Here is a 27668-nt window from a genome sequence, read left to right on the forward strand (position 1 = left end):
CCCGCTGCTGTGAGGTGCGGGCTGAGCTTCTGCAGAAGAGCACCGGAGCTCAGAGAACATCTCACACAGTCAGTCACCAGAAGCAGAGAGCACAATGCATCTTCTTTTCTAAGAGTCTGCCATAAGTAGGTAGGGGTTCATTTTGGAGAAAACCAAGTTCAAAGCATGAGATATGAACGCAGCTTGTGTTTGTTTCTAAGATGTGGCTCAAGGCACTCCGCTTTTCATGACCCACATTAGCCCAACTTCTGTTTCCTCCAGAAATGTCCACCTGATGAAGCGATGAAGAAAGTGCTGCTCTCCTACCCTTCCAGCAGCGGGAGTGGGCGAGGGGGCTGGGAGGAAGGGCGTGATCAAGACCACCTCCACTTGCCTTGCCATTGGGAGCTGATTTTCCCCACTCACAGCACCTCCGCACCTTGCTCCTCTACATTTGCTCTCATTGCTCATCTTTTTCATCCAGATAACAGTATGAACAACCAAAACCAAAGCGTCTTATTATAAAGTCTTGATTGTTCACATGTAAAAAGGAGTTTGTGTGCTGGGCGCTGGTAGAGAGCCACAGCCCTCGTCTGGGCTGCAAGACGTGCTTTTCCCACAATGCAAGGCTGGTCTTCCCAGGAGGTAGTTATTGTGGAGGCGGGTGAGCTGCCTCGGGACTACTTCATGGTCCTGTCCTCTCCCTGTCCCCTCACTCCCGGGCATCTTCTGCCAGCACCTGGCCCCTCTCTAGTCCTGGTCTCCTGCAGTCCTGGTGGTGACCATTTGTGGAACCATGGCAGGCCGCTCCTGTCCTCTGGCACTGATGCCCGGGGTTGCCTGTGATGGTTTTAGGTCACTGCTGGTCTGTCCTGTGTCACGGGGCCTTCGATCCCACATCGGCCTCGGTCACTGTGTCCAGCGTGCCCCCACACACCACGGCTTCCGAGCCACCTGACCATTGCGTGCAATTGATGGGATTATTGCAGGCTGCCTCTAGCCATGCAATCTCTTTAGAGATGGTTTAAAAACCCGCATCCCTTAGAAAAGAAGCAGTCTCTGAAAAGAACATTAGAGAGAAGACGACACGTTTGATGAGAGGTGTCTGCCTCGCTGTGGTAGAGTCAGGTGAGCCTGCCTGCTCCCCTCGCACGCAGGCTCAGGCGCCTTCCTGGGAGAAGAGTCCTGGTGTGGAGCCCTCCTCTGCAGGCTGCTGACTCCAGAGCACGCATTTCTGCACCTGCCCCCTATTCCTGTCACCTGTGCCTTTGCCCTCGGTGGCCAGACACTCCCGTCTCCTGGTGGATCTGAAGAACAGGCTGGTCTGGTTTCATGGGGCATCTCTGGACGTGACCATGGGGCTGCTCTTCCTAGGAGGTCAATCAACTGTTCTCATGGCCCTAAGCAACCCATTTCCCAGTTTCTGTTCCCTGAGGATGTGCCAGGCAGAACCTAACAGATGAGCCTGTCTTGCAAAGGGCACCTCATAGATGTTCTCTGGCGAGAACACCAGACAAGGATTTTGTCAGCTGACGTTCCACGAACAGCGCCTGTGGAAATCACTGTTAGTCCTTTTTCCATTAGAAAATGAAAGAACAGCTGTTCGTGGTGCCAGGCTGTGTACAGGATATTTTTCTTGCCATGACCATAATGAATGAGTGTCAGGCTAGAGACAGTTGGAAGACGAGAGAAATAGAGGGCACAGTCCTGCCCCTGAGGGGCCTCAATGCTGGGAGGCAACGTGAGAACACACGTGATAACGAAAACTGAATACAAAACACACACAATGTAAACACACAACACGAAGCTAGAGCTAATTCAAGCACGTAAACGTGCTCTAGCATCTCCCTTTAAAAAAAAAAAAAAGCACAAACACAAGAACAAAACACACCAAAAACAAAACAAAGCCTTCCTTAATCCCTTCTTCTCCTGGCAGCTGCTGCCCTATTTCTCTGTTCTCCTTCCAAAGCCAAATCTCTAAGAGTGATCTGCCTTTTCCATGGCTTTGCCTCCCACCGTCTTCTCACCTCCTCCAGTTGGGCTCCCGCCCTCTGCTCCACTCCGGTGCTGCGCTGGCCAAGATCAGCAGTGACCACGCTGTCACTTCCATCGGTCAACTTCTCAGCCCTGTGACCAAGAGCTGAATTTCTTTCACAGAGTCCACCATTCCCTCCCACACCCATCCTGCCTCTCTGTGGGTGGCTTGTCCATATTCTTTGCTGACTTGTCCTCTATCTGACTGCTACAAGATGGCAAAGTCCTAGGACCCCTTCTTTTCTCTTTTCATCCTTGCTCCAGAGATTGTCATGGGATAAATTGTGTGTCCCCCAAAAGACGTGTTGAAATCCCTTCGAACAGTGGTTTTCAACCTTCCTAATGCCGCGACCCTCTAATACAGTTCCTCATGTTGTGGTGACCCCCAACCATAAAATTATTTTCGTTGCTACTTCATAACTTGAATTTTGCTACTGTTATGAATTGTAATGTAAATATCTGATATGCAGGATGTATTTTCATTATTACAAAGTGAACACAATTAAAGCATAGTGATTAATCACAAAAACAATATGTAATTATATATGTGTTTTTTGATTGTCTTAGGCGACCCCTGTGAAAGGGTTGTTCGACCCCCAAAGGGGTCGCGACCCACAGGTTAAGAACCGCTGCCTTAGAACATGACCTTATTTGGGAATGGGGTTACTGAACATGTAATTAGTAAGAGGATGTCTTACTGGAGTAGGCTGGGCCCCTAGTCCAATATAACTGGTGTCCTCATAAGAAGCAGGAAATCTGGACATAGGTGCAGAGGGAAGACAGCCATGGGAGGGCGGACGCAGCGACAGGAGTCATGCTGCCACAAGTCAAGGGATATCTGGAGCCACCAGAGCTGGAAAAAGCAAGGAAGGGTCCTCCCCTACAGGCCCCAGAGGGGAGATGTCCCAGCTACCACCTTGATTTTGGACTTCTAGCCTCCAGAAAATAACTATCTGTTGCTCCAAGTCATGCATTTTGTGGAACAATTTCCATGGCCCTAGGAAACAGGTATAGTAATCGTACTCACACCCACAGGTTTAAATTCCATTTGTGTGTGTGTATGTGTGTGGTTTTTTTTTAATATTTAAAAATATATTTTTATTGATTTCAGAGAGGAAGGAAGAGGGAGAGAGAAATAGACACATCAGTGATGAGAGAGAATAATTGATCAGCTGCCTCCTGCACATCCCCAATGGGGGATGGAGCCTGCAACCCGGCCATGTGCCCTTGACCGGAACTGAACCTGGCCTTCAGTCTGCAGACTGATGCTCTATCCACTGAGCCAAACCAGCTAGGGCATAAATTCCATTTGTATTTCCAAAAGTCTGTATCCAACCTGAACCTTTCTCAGCTCCAGATTTATGTTCTGATGGCCTGACATCTCCACGGGAACATCTCACAATCAGCTCAGACTTCGTGTGCTTAAGGGAGAACTCTCTCCCTGCTGCCCCTCAACATATCCCTGCCTCTGCCCTCCTGTTTCACTAAATGCAATCACCACCCTCACCACGCCCGCTACTCATGGGGATGGTCTCTGATTCCTCTCTCTCCACCTCCCCCTCCCCACCCAATCCATCAGAAAGCCCAGCTCCGAAGTACATCTTGAATTGGCCCGTGGCCCCCCACCTCTGCTGCCACCGCTCTGGCCCTGGCCGCCCTGTCTCACCTGGAGCTTCCTACCTGGTGTTTCCTCCCTCCAGTCCACTCTCTACTAGCTGCCAGAGTGAACACGTCACATCTTCCTTGGCTTTAAGCCCTTCAAAGGGTCCCTACCCAGAAGGAAACCTAATCCCTCCCATGGCCCACAGGGACCTCCATGACCGGGACCCTGCCCAGCTCTCTGCTGTCATTTCGATTCGCTCTCCTCGTTCAAAGGGCTCCAGTCCAGCCTGTTTCCCTTCATTCTCTAGAATACCTAAGCCACTGCTGACCCAGAGCCTTCACGCAATGGTGCTGCTCCTGCCTCCAATGCTCTCTTGCTGGTTCTCAGGTGGCTGCCTCCTTCCTTCTCATCCTTCAAACCTCAGCTTAATTGTCACCGCCACAGAAGGCCTCCCTCGACACCAGTCGGTTTCCATCCACACCGCCATAAATGTCACTTCCAGCCCTTTCCCAATAACCTGCTTCCCCTCTCCTTCCCCTGCTAAGTCCACGAGGGCAGCACAGGGCCTGGCATTAGTGGCCACTCGATCAATAAGGGCTCGCCGACTGAATAAACCCTTATTAAATGTAAGAGAGTGCTAAGGTAGGGGTTTCAGATGGAAAGTTCCGCGGCAGCACAAACAGAGGAGAGTAGAAGGGGTGAAGGGTCATGAAGGGAGCCTGGGCACGAGGGGGCAGGGTTCAGCCTGAGGAGGAGCGGCCTCCATGCTGGCGGGGACCCCAGGAGAGTGGACCCAGAGGCGGGCATGAGCGTGTAGGATGCTCACCTGGGCAGGGCGCCCGCAGCAGGGCGAGCGCTGAGGTCAGAGCACGCCTACCTGTGGGCGGCTCCCCAAAGAATTACAGCGAAAAGCCAAAGAGAGCAGCTGGGGGGTGGGGTGGGGAGAGGGTGGGGGGTGGGACGTGGCGCCAGGATCATGGAGGGTCGGGACTGTGGGCTAAAGGTCTCCGAGAGCTAGCCCTCTGGAGCCTCTCTCTTCTTAACTCTCCACTCAGCTCCCACGGCTACGAGCTTGACCGGGCCCCTTCAATCCGGCCTCTCTGGTAACCCCTCCTGGCTTCTGGCCTTTGGTTTCAACCTTTTCCAATCTACCCCGAAACTCTCCCTCACCCACAAGGAGTGTCCTTTCTCTGCACTGATCATGTTTCTGGTATAGCGTGTCCCCCTCCCTCCTTTCTAACACTCTACTCACCTTCTCTGTGCTGGTGCACAGGGCGAGGAAGATACAACATGAATAACCAGGTCAGTTCAATAAGTACTAACTGAGCCCCTGCTGTTCTAAATACATGTCCGCATATCTGACCCTGCGAAACCCTTTGAAGGGCAGGGTCTGGGCCTCACTAGCCTTCCATCCTTCCTTTGGCCACAGCAGGTGCTCTGTAAGTGTCTGCTCAACACCCAGGCCAGGAGCCCGTAGGGAAGGAAGGCACTTCTCCATCTGGCCCCCAGCAATCCCTGGGGGACTGAAGACCATTCTGCTGTGACCTGTCAGAGGCCAGGTCCCCTGCTCTGCTGGTCCATGGGCTCTGAGCTGCTGGCAGTTCAAGGTCAAGTCCACAATCTGCCTCTTGTTCAGCGCACGTGAAGCACATGCTATTGTATGGTCGCTAAGGCGTATTTACTCTGCAGTGACGAAGCACCATTCTTACCAGTGGTTATTCTGAAGCCAGAATTGGTTCAAACTCTACTCACTCACTCATGTATTCGAATATGCCACCTCCGTTTCCCAAGCATCTACTATGGCCAGGCACTGTGTTGGGTGAACACTGAAAACCAAACCAGACCCTAAGGCGTGTCCAGGAGTTCACCATCTAGTTGGAGGCAACAGCGTGTCAACAGCGAACATACAAGATGCCAAGTGTGTGCCCAGCACGTGAAGGAGGGACTAACGGGGGTAGGAGAGACAAAGCAGGGAGGGCTTCCTGGGAGAAGTTCTGAGTTGAGTCTTGGGGAGCGGACATGTAGGGGTGGCCTGCAGGCACAGGGCAAGATGAGTGCATGCCTTCCCCTGCCCGCACCCCCCTCCCCCGCCCCGCCACAAACACACACACATCACTGCTGACCTCCAGCGCCTAGCACAGTGCCTGGGGCAGATTCATTTTGTAGAAAAAATGAATCTTTCTGTTTCAACCCTGAAGCTGGCCCCATCTCCTTGGCAACACTTCCTATGACAAGAGGCAGACTCCTTGGCCTTTCTGTTGCAAAGTTCGCCTGGTTTAAAAAAAAAAAGTCACATTCTGGTTTCTTCCATGGGGCTGTTTCTGTTCCTAGTTCGGTTCCGCAGCAGGTAGGACTGCTGGCCTGAGAAACAGCCTGCCCATTGGGCTCAGAGTGGCCCAGGTTCTGTTAATGACTCATCCTTCATTCGCCACCCCACAGACTCATCTTACAGTTTCCTCATTGCTGTTTCGGGACATAAAAAATGCTTTAAACATGCATGAAGTATCAGACAAAAGCTGCAGCTAAGAGAGAGAGGGACTGACAATAAACAGTTGCCATTTCCAACACATTAATTATTGAAGCTTTGATGTTTCGCTCCACTAGCTCTCCCGATGGTGTGTGTAGCTGACAGGGCATTTCCAGATCACGTCCTGGTCATGGGATCCTGTGGGGCATTGACCCTGTGGGGCAGTGACCCCGACTTTGAGGGGAGCCCTCAAAGTTGAGTGGGAACACACACTCAGGGGCCCCGGGTCACGGGGAGACTCCAGCGCTCTCACCTTCCAGCTGTCCACCTGCTTCCTGATGCTGGGATGGGGATGAAATTACAAAGAGCGCGTAGGAAGCTCCCAGCCCAGGGCTGGGCACGGAGCAGGCTATCAACAAATATTAAATCACTTATCTACGATATCTCTAAGTCCATGCCACAATTATGTAAAGAGCATCATTAAAAAAAAAAAAAATCCTCACCCGAGGATTTTTATTTATTTTCTGTTAATCCTTACTTTAAGACATTTTCCCATTGATTTTTGAGAGAGTGGGAGGGAAAGAAGGAGGGGGAGAGAGAGAGAGAAACATCGATATGAGAGAGACACATGGATTGGTTGCCTCCTGCACGCATCCCAACTGGGGCCAGGGATCAAACCTGCAACCCAAGTACTAGCTCTTGACCAGGAATTGAACCCAAGGCTCTTCAGTGAGAGGGCTGACAATCTACCACTTGGCTACACTGGCCACGGCCTGAGGATTTTTCCCCCATTGATTTTTAGAGAGAGTGGAAGGGAGGGGGTGGGAAGAGCAAGAGAGAAAGAGAGAGACAGTGATTGGCTGCTTCCCGCATGCATCCCAATCAGGGCTGGGGATCACGCCTGCAACTGAGGGATGTGCCCTTGGCCAGGGTAGAACCTGTGACTCTTTGGTGCTCAGTCTGACACTCTAATCACTGAGCCACACTGGCCGGGCAAGACCATCATTTTTAAAGTCTATTTTCCTCTATACATGTTGAAACATTAGGACAACTGCATACACATTAAACACTTTCTGTTTCAATTATTTATATACGAAGGGATGATGATTGATAACCAACAACCAAGCACCCAGTACCTACCACCCAGCTTTAGAAAGGAAGCCACCTGTCCACAGCCCCCCACGCCCTCCTGGCCCAGGCAAGCGTGGCCCTGACTCAGCATCCCCTTTCATTCTCCTGCTCCCCCATGCTCCTCCCCCCGCACCCCCCAGCCACGTAGAAGACCAGAGCCACTGTCGTGATCACCGCACGCTACGCTAATACTAGTAAAACGAGGGCAAGGCTCCCAGCCACTCACAGCGTGGGCCATCAATCCACAACACCAATCGGAGAGCACAGGAAGGCCTGCATTTCTGGAAAAATGTTACCCAATTCCTCCGATTTTTTATTTCACCATCTATGAGATGTGATTATTAATCTTGCTTTTTTTCTTGTCTCTACAGCAGTTTATGAAGATACATTACGGTGGGTAGAATTATAAAGCGGTTTGAACTCCTCGGAAGCAAGACACTCTATTAGCCCGTGGGATTTTATAATCACCGGTATTATAAGGTGCGCTTGCATTGAACTGCAGTGGGAAAGCCCGTTCTCACAAATATATGTAGATTGAAAGGAACCTCGGTATGGCTGGGGCAGAAGCAATTGAAATGTAAATTGCGTTTCAGATGGCTTGTTAAATCTTATGTTTGGTTCCGCTGGGGGCAAAAAAAATAGCAGATTTGGAAATGCTGACAGGAGCCAAGCCCCTCTTTGAGCTGGTGACCCCGAGTGAGAGGCAAGGGGTTGCGTCACAGCAACAGGGGGCCTGGGAAACAGCAGATACCTGAGGACTCGGAGGAGGCCGTTTCAGAGAGAATGGACCCAAAGCCAGAAGGATCCGGACAGAAGACAGCCTGGAGGGAGCGTGCCGGAGGGCACCGAGGCAGCCAATGGCGAGAGAACACAGCCTGTGACCGCAGGCAGGCTGCCAGGAAAATGGGGAGCAGCGTCCCTAGAAGGCAGATTCATACCATGTCTGTGGACCCAGGAAGGTCCAAGTGGAGATGTAAATATTGACTGGGGCTTGGACAATCCAAGGCCAGCCTGAGATTTGATAAAAGAGAAATAGCTCAGTCTTTGCCTGGGGTGCTGGGTAGATGAGAAGGACAAAGGGACCCTGGGCTGGAGTTATTGGTACAGAGTGAGATACAGAGTGAGGTTGACCTGGAGCCCACTCCCTGATAGCTGCCCTGAGCCGAGGGGACAAGGAGACTGTCCTTGTGTGGCCTAAGCAAACACCGTGGACCTAAGATCTCTAGTCACACTCCCCAGAAGGGTGTTTTTGGCCCGTAATAAGTGGAAGATGGCCCGTGGTGGAGCGAGGGCTGTGGCAGAGGAGCCAGGCTCTGGTGTCAAAGAAGAGCCAGGAAAGACACCCAACTCGGGCCGCGGGTAGTTCCAGCTTGACGTCACACACGCAGCAAAATCACGGGGATGTTCCGGAAGCTCTACCTCAGGGCCATGGCGGGTGACCGTAAAGCTGTGTGGGTGAGGTCATTCGAGACCCTCCCCGGTAATCCTGTTGTAACTGCGTGTCTATCACCAACAGAAATCCTCAAAATGTCAGAACGAATCTCTGCATCCACCTGGAAGGTTGGGTATATGTAACCAGAGTTTGGCCTAGATGTTGACATCATTCTCCAGCCACCCTTGGACGGTGTCCCAGAGGGAGGAAGTCGGCTTCCTCCACTCATCGGACCATCTGCGGAGTGGCAGGTGCTTTTTGATTTATATCGGCAACGAACATCTTGGCTCCGAACAAGACTTTCCTGGTATGCATATAGATAGGTTTAGATTTTTAAATATATTTAACTGTATGTAGCCACCCCAAAGTGCAGTGTCAAAATCTAACTTCCTTATTTATGCCCTAGCCAGTTTGGCTCAGTGGGTAGAGCGTCGGCCTGCGGACTCAAGGGTCCCAAGTTTGATTCCGGTCAAGGGCACGTTCCTTGGTTGCGGGCACACCCCCAGTGGGGAGTGTGCAGAAGGCAGCTGATCGATGTTTCTCTCTCATCGATGTTTCTGACTCTCTATCCCTCTCCCTTCCTCTCTGTAAAAAATCAATAAAATATATTAAAAAAATCTAACTTCCTTATTTATAGAAGAAAACAAGGTTGGACCTAGAACTTACCTGCCTAGAGTGTCCAAAGGCTTCTAAGGATGTGGGTGTAAACTGGAAACCGGTTCTAAGATGGCCAGAGCATATTCTGATGCTAGTCAATACATTCCTAGTAAATGTTAAAGAGAGGCGTCCTGGGAAGAACCAGCCTGGACTCCACAATGGGCCATCTCAAAGATGCTCACCCTGTCCTGTAATCCCCCCTTCTGGATGTGTGCCACGCCTCCTTTGCCTGTCCCCAGCCCGGTGGCTCTGTATCTCCCAGTCCGGTCCCTGGTGCCTTTACCATGAAGCCCAGGGCACGGGACAAAGCCTGGTCTTGCTTCCCAACACCCCACAGGACTGCAGTAGTACCAGGTTTTATGCTCGTCGTTTTTGTCAAAGTACATGCTCAGTACTTTGTAAATGACTGAAAGCCCTGTCAGCCACGGAAACGGAATCACGGTTTTCTGCACGTATCTACATACGGGGAGAGGGAGAGAGAGATGGAAACATCAATGATGAGAGAGAATCGTTGATCGGCTGCCTCCTGCATGCTCCCTATTGGGGATTGAGCCTGCAAGCCAGACATGTGCCCTTGGCCGGAAATGAACTGGGGATCCTTCACTCTATCCGACACTCTATCCACTGAGCCAAACCAGATAGGGCCAGCAATTCTTTTTACACATACCCTGTTCCCAGTTCTTTTAAAAGGATTTTTTAATCTTTATTATTACTTTTTAAAAATATATTTTATTGATTTTTTACAGAGAGGAAGGGAGAGGGATAGAGAGTTAGAAACATCAATGAGAGAGAAGCATCAATCTGCCTCCTGCACACCCCCTACTGAGAATGTGCCCGCAACCAAGGTACATGCCCTTGACTGGAATCGAACCTGGGACCCTTTAGTCCGCAGGCCGATGCTCTATCCACTGAGTCAAACCGGTTAGGGCTACTCTTTATTTTTTATTGTGAAAGCACACACACAAATAAGTGCACAAAGCAAAAACACATTAGAGTCAAATCACATCAGAAAACAATGACCAGAAGGTGAAGAAACAGAATAGGGTGGGCATTGCAAAGCCCCTCCCATGTTCCCGCCCTACCCCATCCCCCTCCCTCCAGCATGCGGTGTGACCTGCGCCTGCACCTGTGTGTGTGCGCACATTGGTGATGGGGACCCCAAGCTCCAGCTGGGCCCGGCCACTCTGCCCGTTGGAGGCCCCTGAGCACATGGGCTCGATGGAACCTCCAGCTGAAATGGGCTCCGCACCAAGGCCTGGAGCTGGAACACCACCCACTGGCTGGCGGGGCGGGAGACAAAGCCTCACACATCCTTTTCAGTTCCTCTGGCTGACCGTTCCCTTCTGCTTTGTTGTTATTCTGTTGACTGCAACTGAGGGTTGAAACTGTGCATCTAGGACTTCCCCGGGAAGCCTGCCGATGCCAGGAGGGCCTGGCCAAGTCTCGCTGTCACCTCTCAGCTTCCCGAGCCTACTCCTCTTCTCTCTGCATCCAGAGGGAGTTTGGTACGTTCAGAGCCGGGATGTGTTACCTACCCACGGAGTGAGCGTGAGACGTCAGGCGCGGAAAAGGCTGGCCTCTTCACGCCAACCAATTAATTCAGCGCTCAGCCTCTATCCCACACAAAAGCACACTAAGAAGGTAACATCACTGACTTATGTGCAACTTGACTGATTTAAATGTAATACTTCCAGTTGGTGAACATTTAGCTTTGACTGGTCTGCAGAGCGAGTACTCAAAAGTGTTTGTGGGATGAATGAATGAACCAACACAAGCTGAAGGGTCCTGCTGCTTCGCTGCCAGGGGTCCCCGCGCCTGCATGGGGCAGGCCCCGGAGCTCCCAGCTCCTAGCAAGCGGACGGTAACAGGAACAAGGCTCATCCTCAGGGCACTTCCTTTCCTCACAGCCCGCCTCCTTGTGTGGCTGAGGCCTCACTCAGGAGGCACCCACTCTCCATGGCTGATGGCCAGGGACTGAAGATGGGGACCTGCTTACGCATGCGGTGTCACCGACTGGAGACATACAATTAAGAGAGCAGAAGCCAGAAACCCCAGCTACGAGAAAGAACCCAGTGAGTAAAGGCCCAAACACGCAGGAGGGTGAATTTCCAGCAGCCACAGGGATACTCCTAGGTCCTCAGAGGCCTCCCTGCCTGTGTTGTGCTGCTGATAGAGAATTACTGAGAATGGAGAGCTGAAGCCCACTGATACGCTGCCTAAGCAAGTTTTCAAGTCAAGCCCGGAGCCACCCTGGCGATGGCGCCGGCTCTGACCCAGTAGGCAGGTGTGGGGGTGAGAGGAGCCAGGTGGGTGAGGCTGGCCTTGCGCTGGGGGAAGTGCCCATAGCCTTCCTTTTCCAGATCAAACCTGAGGACACGTCCTTCGCCCAGTTCTACAGTAGGACTTAGCCACGGCCGTTAGGACCTGCCGTGCTCAGGGCAAGGAGGGAGCTCCCGGGGGGGCTGGTGTTTGTTCCAGCACGACTTAGGAACGGAGCGTTTGCCAAACAAAATGGGCATACATTCTAGCTCTCCGGCCAAGGACAGCTTATTTAGGGAAAACCTTCCAACATTCAACTTTTCCTAAAGGGGCTGGAAAAACAACAACAAAACCCATGTTTGCTGCCTGGTATTTGGGCGGTGGAGGAAAAACTCAGCTGGCTCTTTACAGCTCCCACGAGGGGGCGCTGATGTGCAGCCTACAGGCTCTGAAAGGCGGCTGAACCTTCCCTCCCATGGGACACAGGTGGACCCCACTGGGGACAGCTGTCCCACTCGGTGAGAAATCCAACACAAACTGTGGAGCAGAGCCGGGGGGTTCCTGTCAGTGGAAGGGGCGCCAGCTGTCCTCGGACGAGGATTCCACTGCCCACTCTCCCCATAATCTGCTTTTCTCATCCTAACAATGAGGCCTCTTCATAATCCAGGAGCCGGGACTCTCGCACATGCTTCTGGAATGGAGCAGCCTTCAGCAAAAGAGATTAAAAGTTCATTTTGTTCTCTTGTGCACCGAACACTACTCCAGCCAATGAGCTAACCAGCGCGTGGAATCGCAAGCTGTCAGCTGGAACTCAAGAGGTAAAGTAGAAAGAGAGAGAGAGAAAGGAGGGACTTACTTGCTGGGAGCAGAGTGAGGGGCTGAGAGGTCGGGATGAGGCCCCTGGATGCCCCGGGCGCCCCAGGCATCCTCTACCAGCTGCCCTGTGGGAAGTGCCTCTCTGGCTGTCGTCCCTTCCAGAGCCCTTCCCGGACTCAGGCTCCCTGTTATTCTGTGTCTGCAACGTATCTGCGGGCGATTCGGCTCTTTCACTCATCCTTGCACTGATAGTTATTGTTTTAAAACTTGAGGACAGCCTGTAATCAGCTTCTCCCGGAGCGGAAGCGTCTCGAGGCGGCGGGCCCTGCGTGGGCCTCTCTGCCCCCCGCCCCCCCCCCCCCCCCCCCGCGCGCCACGCTCCACACCCAGGACGTGGAGGAGGCGGTGGGCCCCTCTGCCGTCCTACCACCGAGCACTGTGCTCAACGCCCAGACGGGCACGGAACTGACTGTCTGAGGAAGAAGTGGCTCATGTATTCATGGATGCACATATTTATTTTTAAAGAAAGAGAAGGGGGAGGAGCAGGCAGCCTCTTTCTAGTTCTTCTCTGATAAGAGGGGTTCCCAGGAGACATCTGAATAGAAACTGATAAAGCTCTATTTACTTTATTTTCTCTTTTGTTAAGCCTCACCGGAGGATACTCCCCGCCCCCCCCCCGCCCACCATAGATTTTTAGAGAGAGTAGAAATGGAGGAAGGGAAGGAGAAAGAGAAACATGATGTGAGAGAGACACATTGACTGGTTGCCTCCTGCACGTGCCTGGGCCAGGCTGGGGATCCTGCAGGCTGATGTCCTAACCGCTGAGCCCACTGGCCAGGGCAAACTCTATTTTTCATGGAAGAAGCTTGACATAGGAAATTTGTCTCCTTAAAAAATGATGCATGGCTGGAGGGGGTGAAAGATAAGAAATTATCTGGAGATGGAGGGAGAAATGAGTGGAGTGTGGAAGAGAGGAGGCAGCTAGGGAGATTTTTGAAAATAAAAAAATATATTTAAATAAATTAAAAAATTTCAAATAAATAAAAAAAAAAATTTAAAAAATTTTAAAAAAATTCAAGTACAAAAACCCACAAGCAGTGAATTGGATGTTTGAAAGAATGGCCGTGATGATTGGTGTGAAGAGCTCAGTCTCTTTTCTGCCAAAGAACGAAAGTTTTGAAATGTAGGTAGCTGAGCGGCGGCTTGGCGGGCTTGCCTCGCGGAGTGCCAGCTCCGTGACGTGTCTCTGTGTGCACAGACCTCGGCTGGCCCCGGGCCCCTGGAGATCAGGGTTCCTCGGGGAGAAAGAAGAAGTGACACGTGCTGCCCAGGGACGCACTTAGCGGCCTGTGTGCGGCCCACGGTGGCCGCAGGTGCCCCGCCAGCACCCACCCACCAACTGGAGCCGGCGTGGACTGTCCCGGTTTGCAAGGCTCTGACACACAGCTGTCTAGACCCCTTTCATTCAGCCTCAAAAAGGGGCTGTTTTTCAAGAAACAAAACCGCCCTAAGTAACCCAAAGATTGAACTCTGGAAGCAGCGTTGCGACCGACCGAAGCAGTCCTGCCTGGCTCTGTAGCGATGCCTACTTGTGTGGAGGTCAACCTGAGGTCTCCGCTCCTCCCTCTTCGGGTTCCCTGACCTTCTAAGGCAGAGGTGCTCCACCTGTGGGTCGCGACCCCTTTGGGGGGGGGGTCGAACGACCCTTTCACAGGGGTCGCCTAAGACCATCGGAAAACACATATATAATTACATATTGTTCTTGTGGTTAATCACTATGCTTTAATTATGTTCAATTTGTAACAATAAATTGGGGGTCACCACAATATGAGGAACTGTATTAAAGGGTTGTGGCATTAGGAAAGTTGAGAACCACTGTTCTAAGGGCTGAAACTTCAGACGATCACAGAGCCCAAAGTTCTGGCCATCACCGGGGACTCAGGTTCAGACCCGGAAGCCAATGGGATGGAGGGGAATATGGAGGGTACAAGACTGCGTATTTTGAGCTGCACAGAGGAGAAGGCTGATGAAAGACCTGGCTCACATTTCCCAGCCTTGTTATTTCCGCCCCTGGGACTGCATCAATAGCTTAAATGTTTGAGAGCGTCATTCCTGCGTGCACCTTAACGTCTGGCTAAAATGACTGTTGGGCAGAGCTCAGGCCCATCACTGGTCCTGCCACCCCTCCTACTGAACAGCCGCATCCCACACACTCTCATCGCCGCCTGCATCCCTATCGAGGACCATTCTCAGGACTGCCTTCCTGGGCCGGGGAGGGGAGGGCAGATGGAGGGGAGGGAGTGGCAGGGGTATTTTTTTTCCCCATGCATCCTGTGTTCAATATGGACAAATATTTGTGTAGCCTCTGTATTTCCCATTAACACTGGGATAAAGTAATTAGCAACCAGATTTTTCTAGGGGAAGCAGCAAAGCTCAGGGGAGTGGGGATGCGGGGAAGCAAAACCCCAAACGGAAGAACAGAAAAGCGAAAAGCTGGCATCTAAAGGTATTATTCAAAAACAATATGGGAAAAGGCAGAACTGTATTTCCTCTGTTCTTCTAAGGGGAAGTTCAGACAAAGGTCAGAAAGAGAACAATGCGGGGCCGTCTATCACAGAAGCCTCTAACCTAGAAAGGTTACTTACGCACTGCCGCCTCATTTCTCAATTCTGTAATCGCCACCCCCCCTCCACAGACCGCACGCCACCTCGGCCTTATGAATTATACATTTCATCTCCACTTACCAGCACCCCGACGCGGTGACCACCGCCACGGGGCGTGGGCGGGGTGACGCTGGCCCCCTGCCCCAGGTGTGCAGGCAAATGTTCCACGTGGGTTCTGCTTGTTTGACCTTCAGCTCCCAGTCTAAGGTTTTGTTTATTGAACAAATAAGAACGAGCTACCAGTGGAAATTTCCCTAAGGGAAATCACACAGGGGCACCTTTCCTTCCCCTTAACATTTTTATTCAGGTGAAATCTGGTTAAAATGAGGTTAAGAGTGGTCTTGAAGGGTGAGGGGTGTGTGTGTGTGTGTGTGTGTGTGTGTGTGTGTGTGTGTAAGCACCAGCAGTGCCCACTCCGGTGCTGTTCGAGTTGGGGTGGGGAGGCTGGAAAGTGGGTACCAGAAATGGACACCTTTGCAGGAACTGGAGTGACCCTCTCCCTAACGCCTGGTCAACTGGCCAGAGGGCCCCGGGAATCTCTGGGGGCTGTCTCCACAAGTGCTATTAACATATCAAAGGGATATATTAATATATATCGGGTAGCTGAGTTGGTTCGTGTCATCCTGATACACGAAGATTGTGGGTTCGATCCCTGGTCAGGGCACATACAAGACTCAACCAACGACTGCATATATAAGTGGGACAACAAAGCAATGTTTCTCCTTCTCAAATCAATTTTTAAAAATACATATCAAAGGGGACACTCCTCTTTGTCCAGGAGGCTATTCCTTGGAATTTTCCTTTGAAATCTTTTAAAAAGCATTAGGTTCGGAGGAGAAGTGTCATCTTGTGAGAATGAGGAGCGCCCAGGAAGCAGACAGAGGTAAGCAATGATGGAAAGGTTCCTTGAAAAGCAGATGGTGCATTCTATGAGATGATACCGGTAAAACTGTTACATTTATTTTTTAAAAATGATTTAGACCTGTGTAGGGAAGACAGTTGTGAGATGGCCTATCATCATAGGATATTTAATTTCTGAAGTGAGCTCAAGAACGCAACAGTATACAGCATGCCTGTTAGGTACGAATCACTATGACATAGATGTTATTCCCTTGAGGTTTTTGGGAAAACTCCTCTCAGTGTTGGGCCATTTGTTTAAACAGGACTGACCGAGGGTCTGTTGTGAGCACAGCTGGGACAGCAGCCCCCAAAAGGTCTCCTTCCACACCCAACGGGGCAAAGCTGCGTAACCAAGAGGATACTGCAGAAATGACTCCTGAGAGAAGGCAGGGGACGCTGGGCTGGGTCCCGCTCTCTCTCCGATCACTTGCTCTGGGAGAAGCCAGGGTCCTTGTGGGGAGGACACGCAGGCAGTCCTATGACAAGGGACTGAGGACTCCTGCTACTCCCAACGCCAGCTTGCCGCCATGAGAGCAAGCCACCTGGGGAGACCCTCCAGCCCAGGCAGGTCCTGGGACGATGCAGTCCCGCCGATGCTCACTGCAGCCTCAGGAGGGAACGTAAGCAGAACTTTCCAGCCGAGTTGCTCCCAAGCTCCCAGTCCACAGAAACTGCGGGTGATACAGGCTCGTTGTGTTTTAAGCCAGGAGTTTTGAGGCCATTTGTTATGCAGCAACACAGAACTAATGCCCACATGTGGGCATATCTCTAAGAGAGGAGGGATCGTGCAGAAGACGTTGAAGACTCGTTCTTTCGACAAGTCTTAGTTGAGTCCTGCAGGGTACCCTACACGCCATCTGGTCCCTTCCCTGAGGGACAGACATGCCGGATGTGAATTAACTACACCCCCCTGAAAAGGTGCGTGTCACAGTGAAAATGATGCCTGAGGGGGCTTTCAAACACCCAAAGGCAGGAAGGCCTTAAGGGAGGGAACAGAAGTTGCAAACTGTATCCCACAGGAAGCACCCAACGCAGAGACACAGACTGGTCTGCAGAGAGTTTAAGGATTTTTAAAATGACTTATTAACATTAGAAACCAGGCAATGTCTCCTAAAGGTTTGGATCTCCAGCTTCTCTTGAAAATCGAAAGCTCTGGCAACTACACATTTGTTCCTGATAACAATTAACTCAGACTGAGTCCCTGCCCCCTCAGATGGTGCACCTGGTGCCACCTGCCTTGGCCCTGCAGCCTTTGGGTCTGTTACCCTAGAAGCGAGGCCGGAGGCAGGAAGCCAGGCAGAGCAGCTACGCAGGAGTGTAAACCTCAACCTAGTTTCCTTTCGTTAAACAAAAAAGCTTTAGTCAGTAGCTGCCCCAGCAGCCAGGGACACCTTAGGGCTAATAAGGAAGCCCTTCCCGGCTGGTGTAGTAGAAAGAGCATCGGCCTGGGGACTGAGGGGCCCCGGGTTCAATTCCAGTCAAGGGCACATACCTCGGTTGCAGGCTCCACCCAGGAGGCAACCAGTTGATGTGTTTCTCTCACATCGATGTTCCTCTCTGTCTCTCCCCCTCCTTTCCACTCTCCCTAAAAATCAATGGAAAAATATCCTCAGGTGAGGATTAACAAACAAACAAACAAAAAATAAGGAAGATGAAACAGTTACTCCACTCTGCACTGGACAGCGTGAGGTGTAATTGGAGAGCTGCCATGTTAAGTTCACGCAATGTTTGTGCGTGAAGGTCTTCGTTATATAAGACCTCAGCGGAGAGGAAGTGCAATGCTGGAGTCCCACTCTGCTGAGCTGGCTTTCTCCCATAACAATAATTTATAATAACAGGAGAAAGGAAGGCTCTGGCGCCATAACTCAGTGAGTATCTGCTGGATTCTTCCCTCCTACAAGATACAATAATATACCCTTTTTTGGCCTTCTCCCAACTCTCCATTTGAAACAGGATTATAATCAGTTTTCAGAGTGGCTTACTCAGGAATTACCTAGCCAACCACTGGATAACTGATTCTTGGGCAATTCTATGTAGTCCTTCGCAAATTTTTAGAAGAAAAACGTAATGTTTACAGCATTGTGCTTTTAAAGATAATCTTTCTAAATAGTCAAGGCTGGGTGGGAGGAAGGGGGCCTTGGTCTGCTTAACATGCTGCCCAAGGTGGTTTTATGCTACAAGAGCAGGAGAAAGAGTGTCCTGCCTCCCCACCCCACCGCACCCCTCCCCACGGGCCCTCACTGAGTGATTGTGTAGTAAACGCAATCTCCAATATTTATTGAGCTCCTGTGTGTGTTCAAGTCTCCATTAGAGATACAAAGTCATAGTTCCTTTTCTCAAGAAGCTGAGGTGCCTGGCTGGTGTGGCTCCGTGGTTGGGTGTCAACCTATGAACCAGGAGATCACAGTTCGATTCCCCATCAAGGGCATATGCCTGGGTTGCAGGCTCAATCCCTAGTAGGGGTCATGTAGGAGGCAGCCAATCAACGATTCTCTCTCATCATTGATGCTTCTATCTCTCTCTCTCACTCTCCCTTCCTCTCTGAAATCAATAAAGATATATTAAAAAGAAGAAGAAGAAGTTTAGTGTCTGGTGACCATGCCAGATGCTGGCTAAGCTGACGGAGAGCAATCCCTGTTTCAGTCGGCAAAGGTTTACTCAGCACTGAGCACTGAGTACTCGGCAATGAACAGAAAAGACGGAGTTTAAACGCTAGTGGACTGCAGTGGACTCATTCCAGGCTGGGGAGAACAGGGGAGAACTCAGAAAGGTGGGGTTTACTACGACCATCGGGCACGGACACACCGTAGGGAGTCCAGAGGAGGAGGAGGCCCGCGGGCCGGAAAGCAGTGCACACAAGGTGGGCAGCAGAGCACAGGGCCCGCGAGGAGAGCAGGAAGGCGCGAGGGCTGGGCGGCCTGATGGGGCCGTGAGACCAGCGCAGCGATCGCTACGTCTGTGCTGCTGGGGCCCGGCCCCGAGGGGAGACAGTCACTGGTTTTCGGCTCCTTCAGTAGGAAAGTGCAGATACAAGGGCGTTTGTCTCTAGCCGTGAGTGACCGGAAGAGACGGTGCTGGGGACTGTTAAACGTGGATAGTGAGCTCAGAGAGTTTATGGGACAAGTCACGCCCCCACGCCGCCACCACTCCGTGAGGGCCCGACACACAGACCTATGAGAGACGCCACTGAGAGCGGAGCTGGGAGAAAGGAAAGAAGCGACCACAGCTTCAAGAGCAGGGCCTGGGCCCCCCCGACCTAGTGGCTGGAAGTCGTCACGTCTCACGTTGCATCAGCAAAGCTCCTCCACCTGCACGGGCTGGTGCTCCCCGAAGGGCGGGGGAGCACACCACGCTCCCGCCCCCAAGGCCGAGTGCGTGCAGCGAGTGTTATGTATGTGCATAAGGGACAGAGATGCAAAACGGGGTCCTCGGGGCACGAGGCCTGATGGGCCCAGGTGGGTTCACACAGGTTTAATGGCACAGGATCCGCGGATGAAGCTGTGAGTTACACGCCATTAAAAACACACCCCTAGGACCCCCCAGTGCACTTAGGAAGGAGGGGGGTCCTTGCAGTCGCTGGGGCCTGGGCTGAGGCTGCAGAGCCTGTGCTTGGCCCCCACGGGGCCTCCCCGACAAAGGCCCCCAGGGAGGCCTCCGTGGCCCGGGGGCAGCGATTAGTGAGAGCGAAAACGCGGCAGGGCGATGCGGCTTCTTCTAAGTCCAACACAATTCCGATATTTTTAAAAAGCTTGCTCATCTTGATACTCCTGCTAATCTCAACCCTCGAACCACTCCCTGGATCACCCACCCGATATTTATTTTGGGAACAGTTTAAGCCAAGAGAAAAGCTATCAAAATAAGTTAAACAAAAGCTGCTGACGGGATTCCCTGTGAGTGGGAGGCTGAGTGGGGTGGTTTCTAGGTTTCCTGCCAACACCATGATTCGAGGGTTCTATTAATGCTTTCCTTCTGATCATGTGCCGCCACAGGGACAGGCAGCAGGAGCCATGGGAGAGGACTCGTTTGCAGGAGGGACTGTGGACCGAGGGGCTGGAGGAACTCACTCGGATGAGAAGGCCCTTAGGAATGAGGGCCCTCAGCTTGGAGCTGACATACTGATGATCAAGTTACTGCATTCGAAGTGCCCAGAAGGTAGCGAGTTAACAGCAGCAACCACAGGCAGTTAAGGGACCACAGTCACAGCAGATGCAAAGCAGGGACAGAGTGGAGGGAAGTACTCAGAAGGCAAACAAATCAAGAGCAAATGAAGCAAGTTATGATAAATAAGCAAATATTAATTTCCCCTTTGGAATGAAGGAAAGATTTATCATAAATTAAGCTGCAAGTTACAGCGCAAAGGAGGTTGTAGGAGTTCATGGGGCCGCTCTGCTGGAGAAGGAGTGGCTTCCCCTTACCCCACATTGCAAGGTCTTTGCTTTTGTTCCAAACGCCTCACTTCCTTTTTCTTTCCTCCCTTCCCTGAGCTCCTTCCCCTCCCCCTCCCTTATTACTGCTCTCTCATTCTCTCTGCTGACAGATCGCTCCCATGTAGTCTACACAACCTTCCTTCATTTCCAAAGCAACCCACAACTCCGATTTAAAACGTATGATTGGGTTTGTACTTTAGAAACATAGCTACCCACTGATTATCGTTTTCGAAGAGAGAGCGCTCTCCTGACAGGCCCCTGAGAACCAGGAGCGCGGTGAAGTCCGGGCAGGGAGGCAGGCATGGGGCCAAAGTGATCACTTCATGCTGGTTGAGTCCCACAGAAATCAGAGACTCTGCTCTGACAAAGCACCGCTGACCCGCTTCCTACTCCGGAGACCATGGCCTACTCCTCCGTTTCCGTCCCTAGACCCCTCTCCCTTTGGTAACACACCCTCTGTTGATGTCCAACTCATGTTCAAACCCCCTCTAGACTGTGTTTTGGTGGCTCCCTGCTGACATCTCCCGTCCTTCTCTCACTCCCTTACCTCGGGGACTCATTTGCTGCCAGGTGTGAGCCGCCAGCCAGCTGCAGCCCCAGTCCCACACTCCCTTGGGTTCTAGGCCCCAGTTCTCAAGGCTGATGAAGTATCTTTACTTCGATGCCTCAAATTGTCTATGACCTCCCCCCTCCAAAATGGGATTCCTTTGCAAATCACCCCAGTGATCTCAGTAGAACCATTATTTTCATCTCCCAAATGGGGGCCCTCTGGAGTCACCTTTGCCCATCACATCTTCCCTTACCTCTCCAGGCTCTGCTTTCTCTTTGGAATGTGCCTCACAGTCCCCTTGCCTCTTCATTCTCAGTGTCACCACTCCCATGGCCTGGCTCAGAGTACGGACAGTCTCTGCCTGGTTCCTCTGCCTCGAATGTCTCCCCTTTCCCAATCCCATCTACAGACATCGGCCCCACTTGGTTTCTAAAACTGCTTTCATCACAGCAATTCCTTTCTCCAGAAGCAATTTGCTTATCACATGAAATCCAAATTCTAATTGCTTCCCAGGCCCCAGAGCAGCCATTCCCACCGCTTTATCCCCGTGTGGTTCTCTCAGTTCAATTCGTAACTTCCTCTTCTTTCAGACCCTGACTTCTTACGACTTCTTACTCCACACTCGTGTGGGTTGCTTTCTCCATCTGAAATGCCTTTTTCCCTTTTCTATTCAAAGTCAAACATCCTCAGAGTTGAGTTCTACCCACCCCCACCCCCGTTAGCAGTCCCTCCACGAGCCCCCCCTCCGGGCTTCTGCTCAGTGACCAGCCCCAGACTGCGCTCTGCCCACCTTGCCCGCTGCCACTCCACAAGGGGGTCTTCTGCCAGACAACGTTGCCTTTGCATCACAGACCATGATCATGCTCGGCTTGACCCGAATGTTCCCTCAGACCTTGTCTATTTGAGTTTTCACTTTACTGGTCCAAATCGCAGACCTCAGCTATGCTGAGCTTCAGCCCTCACCTCCAGCTTCCTCATCTCTCATACAGACAAGGACTGAGCATCCTGCCTTCAATCAAATGATCCCTGGTCACAATCCCCTGCTCCCTGGATCCTCGCTCGTGTTGGTCTCTGGTTACATCATCTTGTCTCTGCCTGAAATTCATCCCCCCCCCGCCCCCCGCCAGGAACTTCTTTGGTTCATTCTAGAACCCTCTTCTTTTCCTTCACTCACCTTCCATTAAACTTGCAGCAGTTTGATCTCCCCAATTAAGCCGTAAGCTTCTTGATGACATACTACGGCATCTTCTTTTCGAGGACGCCCACATCACTGACCAGTGTTATTATATAACAGATGCTCAGCAAAACACTGCTGGTTGGCTGAGTGTGTCTCATACCATGCAAGTGGCCATTCTTCTTCCAGATGCTCTTTAAGAGTTCTGGGTGAGTGGCCAGAGAGACTTGGGTTCTACACCTGCTTTGCCACTAACCTTCTTTGTGTTTCTGGTTGAGTCACTTAAGTGTTATGTGCCCAAGGTTACTCAGCCATTAGATTGGTAATTCCTACCCGGTCACCTTATACATTGGGATCAACTGAGTGTCAATCTATGTGAAAAACTTGATCATGAGCTTAATTCACTCACTCGGCCATTCAATGTTTGCTCTACAAATGACCAGGCTATTACGTGACGATGAACCAGAAGTTTCCAATTCCACTGAGTTACTTTCATGGGTTAATTTCCACAAGAAAGGGAAAAGCAAAAACAAACTTTTTTTTATAGAAACTAAGTTGTGAGAGAGACAAATCGATTGGTTGTATCTGGCACACGCCCCAACTGGGGCTGGGGATGGAACCTGCAACCCAGCTAGGTGCCCTAGACCGGGAATTGAACCAGCATCTCTTCTATTGCGGCCAAACTCTCTAACCACTGAGCCCATCGGCCAGGGTGAGACCATCAGCCTTCCTATGCATACAGCAAAGCTGGGAGGTGCTTACAAAGTGGAATAAGATCTCGCTGTGCCCACTCCTAATTCCGAGTGTCCGTGATTCCAGCTGCCTCCTGCAGTCTCCCTCAGGCAGAACCCAGCAGGTGGCTAAGTGGTTGCTCTCTTTATATTGGAAGGCCAGTCTCGGTCATGGGACTGCCAGCCTTTCTCAAGGAGGGCTCTCCTCTGAACCACAGAACAGTAGCTAATGACACAGCAGCACCCCAGGCGTCCAGGAGAGAAACGGATTGGTTATACACATGGATGTCTTAGGGCAGGCGGGCTAATTCTCCCGGGAACCCTGGCTGGAGAAGGCTAGATGCTGACTGGTGGACATATTTCTCACTAACGCATCAGTATGTGGCTGACCGAAACAACTGGCCGCCCGTTTCTTTGCTGCCACCGAGGGAAGGACTTTCTTTACTGAAGAGCATTACCTTAATGAACTCAGTCTCTATTCTACGCCCTTGTCCACATTTCCTCCACTGCCCTACTTCTTTCCGGGGAGTATCCTTTGCCCAAACATTTTCCCTGCCGCGCATCACAATCAGGCCATTCACACCAAACTCTCCTCAGTGAGCACGCTCACGTACCCGCTCAGGTACCCGTATGCATCTCCTGCGGCTGAGGATTTAACTGTGCAATTGAACAGCAGTCAGTTTCTTTCTTTACTCGGTCAAGTCATAAGCAATCTTTAGCAATTTCTTCCTTTTGCCTAATTTCTCCAGATCCTGAGGCCCAGCTCTGGCCCCAGGCTGCAGCGGTAGCTTTTGTAAGTCTACAGTGAGGTTCTTCCCTGGTCCTAGTGTCTTGAGTCAGATATCAGGTTAAAATCAGCCTGTCCAATGTCATTTTATAGCTTCACAGTAGGACTCCTATTTTCTCCTCTTCCCTGCCCTTGGCATTCCTGCAGAGGGTGTCACTAGCCTGGGAACTGGGGTTGGCTAGAGCTGTATTCTGTATCTTTCTGCCCTTCCTTCCTTGCTGCCTTGCCTTTCTCTTCCTTTATTCAATTCTTTCGGAACCCTCTTCCCACTCCATCATCATACAGGATATAGCTCTTCTTTACTTAGTTTAGTCTCCTCTAAAATAGACCTGTTTACAGCTTCACATCACTGCATACTAAAGCCAACACTTATACTTCAACTTCCTTATTTCTAATTTGAATATTGAGATCTAGAGTTCAAAATTCACCTTTGGAAGGGTTATTTTGACAAGGAAACTTTTTATTAAATATAAACAGTTCACTGGCTGGCAATGCAAACTTTACCGGAAGGGCTCCCCACAGCTCCAGAAGCTCCTATCTGGGTGGAGCCTAGCCAGTCACGGGTGCTCTTGTCTCCTGGGAAACCCACAGAGGGGAGGGAGTGGGGACAAGGCAGCATTGGGGAAAATACAAAAGCCTTTGGGATTTCAAACGGGACATAGTAGACATGTCAGACAAGTGAAAACAACACAAGCTTTCACCTAGAGCCTCAGAACAAACTCAAATAGAATTTGCATGCCCTCAGCTGAATTTGCCTATCACGTCTACCGCAGGACATTGGCTTTCCCCCTACACATTATGATTCAGACGTTAGTGAAATCCTCTCTTTAAAAATAAAATGAGCGATAAACAGGATTGAAATCACTGTTTGCTCTATGCCCACCAGGCACTGGGACAAAGGCTGATCTGAGGTCAACGCACACAGCCCCATGACGGGGGCTGCTGTTGCCATGTGGCCTGCAGACTTCATTATGCTCATGAGTTGGACCTGCACCTGTAATCACATGTTCTCAACAGCCCAGGCGTTTCCAAATCCTACGTCAGTGGTTGAATTCATCTGTAATGCACAGCTCTTTCGGCTGAGAACGGACTGAGAGGCACCTTCTGCACAGGCTAGCCAGTCTAGATACATAACAAGGAAAGAATTATTCCAAGAAACAGAAGACAGCCGAGTTTCCCTGGCAGATCCGGTGACAGAGAAACAGCCAGGCCCCAGATCTCGGCAGGAGATAGAAAGCGCTGTGAGCACCAGGAGGACCTGCGTACAATGCCGGGGAAACAAACGTGGACGTCCCCTTTCCCGGTCTGTGCTCTCACATCCAGAGGACCCCGGCTTCCCACAGACACTCTTTATTCTGAACAATAGCGGTGGCGTGCTGGGGCGCTGACGCTGGCTGGGGACTTCTGTGGTATAAATACTGCCCCCGTGGCCAGTTTTAAGCCACCAACCGTTTAACTACTAGCTTGCAAAATTCCTGATTACTTAACAATTGGCTCCTGAGAGCTGGTACAAGCCAGCTCCAGCACGCGACTGGATAATCCACGCTTAGAAACCATGACGTACATACACGTCTGGACTCGATATAAGAGGCTCTCCTTCAGAGCCCCTGACAGCTGTCCACCGAACCTCTGCCTAATCCTCCGCTGATGAGTTGCTCGCCAGTCAAACTCTGCTTACCTCAGAGCTCCCTAAGGGTGTCCACGGGAGAGATCTACCGTCTGTGCGACCTCAACACGGCGACCCTCAACACATGTGCAGAGTTATCGTGAACCCTGAGGTGCTTCGTCTCCATGCTAAACATCCCAGATTCTTCCACCACCACCCTTCACCGAAAGTAAACCTGCAGTCCCCCATAAAGTCAACATAAAATGTTCCAGATGTAACATGACTAAATTATGATAAAATGAGACCATTACCTTCCTTTTCTAAATACAATGTTTTTCTTACTCTGTCCTAAGATGGCATCCTTTTGACCACTCCTCCTTATATGACTCTCTCCTCCCAAACCTTCCCCCTTCCCAAAGTCTCTTAATAGGCTCTACAATTAATTCACATTTTTCCCATTATTGGTTTCAGAGAGGAAGGGAGAGGGAGAGAGAGACAGAAACATCCATAATGAGAGACAATCATTGATCAGCTGCCTCCTGCACGCCCCCCACTGGGGATCAAGCTCACAACCCGGGCATGTGTCCTTGCCTGGAATCGAACCTGGGACCCTTCAGTCCGCAGGTTGATGTTCTATCCACTGAACCAAACTGGCTAGGGCCATTAACTCATTCTTAAAAAAAAAGAAAAAAAATCCATGCTAAGACTCTATCATTCTTACTGAATGTTACATGGTTATCTTGGCTCAGGCTTCTGTCCTGTTGTGATCGTTTTCAATGTTGATTCTATCATCCAGGAACTTAGTTATTCTCCCAAAGTTTATGTGACCCCACGATCTCTGTAAACAAGCCTTTTATGTCTTCACTGAATTCACTCTCACAGAAAGCATCCTGTGACATGCTATGAGACTTCCTCTAGGGCAGCGGTCCTCAACCTGGGGGTCGCGACCCCTTTGGGGGTCGAACAACCCTTTCACAGGGGTCGCCTAAAACCATCGGAAAACACATATATAGTTACATATGGTTTTTGTGATTAATCACTATGCTTTAATTATGTTCAGTTTGTAACAATGAAAATACATCCTGTATATCAGATATTTACATTACGGTTCATAACAGTAGCAAAATTACAGTGATGAAGTAGCAATGAAAATAATTTTATGGTTGGGGGGTCACCACAACATGAGGAGCTGTATTAAAGGGTCGCGGCATTAGGAAGGTTGCGAACCACTGCTCGAGGGGGAACTGTTCTTTAATCCAGGCTCTTGGAGTGTGGCCTCCCCACTGCTAAAACCCACCCAACCCCACCACTGTCCAGTCTGCATTTCTCCATCTCACTCCAGGAATTTCAAACGTTTGTCAAATTCTAAAATTTAGAATGCACTTTTACCAGAAAAGCACTATTGAAAGATAAGGATTTGCCCGTTATCTCCCCCTGCAGATCAGTCCCTCCAAGAATGCCATGAAGAAAATAAATGGGATCCACCTGGCATGCTCTTTCTCAGTCAAGTCACATGGGCACCTTGTGATCGTTCTGTAGTTTCTTATAAATCCCTTGCCAAATACTCCGATTAGAATCTTCCTGGAAATGAATGACCAGTTTGCCCTCGGGTTCTTAGCAGGGCTCCTGCAAGCCTTCCCCCAGCTCTCCCCTGTGCACTACGGTAAGTCTTCTCCCCGAGCATCAGGGCCCCCTGTCACCTGGCCCACCATCCACCCGGCCTCCACACCCTGCTGTCTGCTACCAGCTGCCCTCCTTTCTGCGAACACCTCCCTCAGCCCACAAACTCTCCCTGCTTTCTGCCCTGCTAATTCCTACCTGACCTTCAAGGTGCAGCTCAAGCCCTCTTCTCCATGAAGCTTTTTCTCTCGATTCTGGTCCCTACTGACTTTTGCCTTTGTTAGAGAGAAGTCCTTGACATGTTCCCAGTTGTGGATTCACAGAATAATGGCCTTTATGACCTGGAAGACTGGACTGAGATGCCCAAGAGGAGCTCTCTCTTTAGCTCTGATGGAATTTACACTCACAGCGGCAGCAAGAGCGGAGCTGCAGAGCCACGGGGCTGCCGCTTGGAGCGGGACGATTGCATGGCTTCCTCGGCTGCCTGAGGTTCATTTCAGACAGACTCTATCAAAAGTTCTTTAGCTAAAGGGCATATGAACCATAAACTAACTGATGGGCGAGGGGAGGCCTCAGGCAGGGCTGGTCTTAATGCTTAGGGACCAAACAAATTTTAAATAATAGCTTCAGGTAAAACTGGGTTCCTGAGACATTAGAAATAAACCACCAACCAAACAAAAAGCATGTAAAAGTTCAATCCGATTAGACTGTGGGGTGAAATGTAACCTTGTGAGATTAGGATTTCCCATCCCATGAAGCCTAGAGACAAAGTAATGGATGAGAAGCCACAAGCCTAGAAACCTCCCGAACTCTGCCTCCTGGGTTCTCGCCT

The 27668-nt window shown here is 50.8% G+C and overlaps 1 protein-coding gene across 2 annotated transcripts in view; it reads right to left on the reverse strand.

The window, feature by feature from the left end:
• The window catches only part of HIPK2 (homeodomain interacting protein kinase 2), a 166638-nt gene that overhangs the window by 39460 nt on the left and 99510 nt on the right, over positions 1-27668 (reverse strand). The gene's annotated exons all lie outside the window — the stretch shown is intronic.

Source organism: Myotis nattereri (genome assembly GCF_964212035.1).
Source record: "Myotis nattereri genome assembly, chromosome: 11".
NCBI classification, from domain to species: Eukaryota; Metazoa; Chordata; class Mammalia; order Chiroptera; family Vespertilionidae; genus Myotis; species Myotis nattereri.